Source organism: Tachysurus fulvidraco, chromosome 10 (assembly GCF_022655615.1).
Source record: "Tachysurus fulvidraco isolate hzauxx_2018 chromosome 10, HZAU_PFXX_2.0, whole genome shotgun sequence".
NCBI lineage: Eukaryota > Metazoa > Chordata > Actinopteri > Siluriformes > Bagridae > Tachysurus > Tachysurus fulvidraco.
The window spans coordinates 18,773,255-18,776,234 of NC_062527.1; the positions used below are offsets into that span (position 1 = coordinate 18,773,255).

Below are 2,980 nucleotides of genomic sequence, written 5' to 3' on the forward strand. Positions count from 1 at the left end.
CATCTCTCCCTGAATGAATTCAGCCATGGTCTGATTTTCCAGAGTTTATCCCTCTTTTCCATCTCTGACACAGTTAAGTTGTTTGTAAAGTGTAATGAAGTCAACAAAGATTGGAATCTGTTGCGGGACATCACATCAGAAACAGGGGTGTATCGTGTGTCTGTCTCCCAATACATACGAACTCCAGGCATTTGCATCAGGCCCATTTTCAGGTACATGCCGAGCATTTTCTCAATTTCCTTCTTATTGGTGTTTACAGATGTTCCATTTTTTTGCAAGCTGTACTCATTTGTGTTTCTTGTCAGAGCCTCAATCATGTCTTCTGTCACAAACTTTTGGAAGTACCCCAGTGGGGTGAGGAGGGAGGTGGCATCATTTGGGATTTCTGAACCAGAAAAATCAGTACAGGGACTGATAAATTCCTTTTTCAGCAAGGTGTGTTTCGTTAGTTGGGGCTTGATGTCCACATCCTCATTGGCTGGGCAGTCAACTGGTTGGTGGTTTTCTTTGTCCATTGCACCTGCATCTTCATTCTCTGAATCACTTGCATCAGTGTCATCTGAGTCCATTTCAAAATCGCTCTCTCCATTTTGGACTGCAGCAATCACATCCTGCACAGTGAATAGCTGACCTTTCTGCACTGGTGGCATTCTGAAATGGAAAAAAAAGTAAAAATAAATAAATAAAAATAAATAAATACATTAGTGAATAATACATAGGAGTCTTATATTGTAGATAAACTGAAAGAATAGACTAACTGAAATATAGATCTAAGTATTATCCATCAAAGTATTATCAGTTCAATGCAAATGCTAATCAAAATTCCACTACTACATTCAAACAATACTCTCTGGATGGCCTATTATGCTATCTACTTATCATACTAAAAGGAACACATGCATCCCCCATATCACAGGTTCATATTCAAGACCATTTACACCTTACATTGTTTACACCTGAACAATGCAACAGGCATCACCCCAAAAAATCCAGAACATCCAGAGTCTGCTTTTGTATCTCCTAATGCTATAAACTGCTACTTGGGCAACACTCATAAAATCTCAGGATCGTTTAGACGTTAAAAAACAAACAAAAAACTACAAAGATACAGGGAGTTTCAGATACTGCTCTATATGATGGAGTTTCAAATACCACATAAAATGTATTCTTGTGTTTAATTATGTTCTAATCTAAACTAAGTGCAAACAACAGATAAAGACATTTAGAACTTAGTTACAATGAATCTTCTAACAGTTTAAATTCCAATTGTTACCATGTGAGAAGTGCGGTGTCCTTATGTAATGTGTAAGGTGCACAGGCTATTTTGACTACCACTCTGGCCCAACGTTGTACAATTTCAACATGGGCTTAACAAGCTCTAAATCAAATGTTATTAATGTTTTCCAAAATAACAAAATATATCTGTTCTAGACATTGTAATAAACACAGAAGGAAATGTAAGGATTTGTATTTACTTGAATCTTGGCATATCCAGTCATGCAAAAAAATGGAGATGAGCTCAACGCAGAGTTTGCAGGTAGAGTGAGTTCATGGCCAGGTGACCGGACCAATAAATACTTCTTCTACCCATTAGCATTGTGAGGACAAACAATAGAACCCATTAAGTATGTAAATGTGGTCTTGAGAAAAAAGAAAAAAACATTTGCAGGCCTGTTTTTTTTAATTGTTAAAAGTGATGTTGTAATTCTGTAATTCTGCAACAGTGGGCTTTACGTAAAGCCGACTGTTGCAGAATTACAACATCACTTTTAACAATTTAAAAAAAAAAAAGCCTGCGAATGTTTTTTTCTCAAGTGTTTATAGGTCCAGTCATCTGACCATGAACTCACTCTACCTGCAAACTTCACATTGAGCTCATCTCTATTTTTTTACATCACTGGATTTGTCAAGATTCAAGTAAGTAAAATTCCTCACATATTTTTTTCTGTGTTTATTACAATGTCTAGAACACATACATATTTAGTTATTTTGGAAAACATTAATAAAATTTGATTTAGAGCTTGTTAAGCCCATGTTGTAATTGTACAACATTGGGCCAGAGTGGTAGTCAAAATAGCCTGTACACCTTACACATTACATAAGGACACCGCACTTCTCACATGGCCACAAATTGGAATTTAAACTGTTAGATGATTCACTGTAACTATGTCCTTTTCTGTTAAGTTTGTACTTAGTTTAGCTTAGAACATAATTAAACACAAGAATACATTTTATGTGGTATTTGAAACTCCATCATATAGAGCAGTATCTGAAACTCCCTGTATCTTTGTAGTTTTTTGTTTGTTATTTAACGTTTAAAGAGTCCTGAGATTTTATGAGTGTTGCCCAAGTAGCAGTTTATAGCATTATGAGATACAAAAGCAGACTCTGAATGTTCTGGGTTTTTTGGGGTGATGCCTGTTGCATTGTTCAGGGACAGGTGTAAATGGTCTTGAATATGAACCTGTGATATGGAGGATGCATGTGTTCCTTTTAGTATGATAAGTAGATAGCATAATAGGCCATCCAGAGAGTATTGTTTGAATGTAGTAGTGGAATTTTGATTAGCATTTGCATTGAACTGATAATACTTTGATGGATAATACTTAGATCTATGTTTCAGTTAGTCTATTCTTTCAGTTTATCTACAATATACTACAATATAAGACTCCTATGTATTATTCACTAATTTATTTATTTATTTTTACTTTTTTTTCCATTTCAGAATGCCACCAGTGCAGAAAGGTCAGCTATTCACTGTGCATGATGTGATTGCTGCAGTCCAAAATGGAGAGAGCGATTTTGAAATGGACTCAGATGACACTGATGCAAGTGATTCAGAGAATGAAGATGCAGGTGCAATGGACAAAGAAAACCACCAACTCATCGACTGCCCAGCCGATGAGTTGGTGTGGTGTGGACATCAAGCCCCAACCAAAGAAACACACCTTGCCCCATGACAGATATCGCTGGCTGAAAA

At 36.3% G+C, this 2,980-nt stretch overlaps 1 long non-coding RNA gene across 1 annotated transcript in view; it reads left to right on the plus strand.

Moving 5' to 3' along the window:
* The first annotated feature begins 1,785 nt into the window (after positions 1 to 1,785).
* LOC125145722 overlaps positions 1,786 to 2,980 on the plus strand; it is a 1,270-nt gene continuing 75 nt past the window's right edge. Inside the window, exons 1-2 of the long non-coding RNA XR_007144163.1 lie at positions 1,786 to 1,917; positions 2,726 to 2,980. The exon at positions 2,726 to 2,980 is cut by the window's right edge and continues 75 nt beyond it. This is a non-coding gene — a long non-coding RNA (uncharacterized LOC125145722). The remainder of the gene's footprint in view (positions 1,918 to 2,725) is intronic.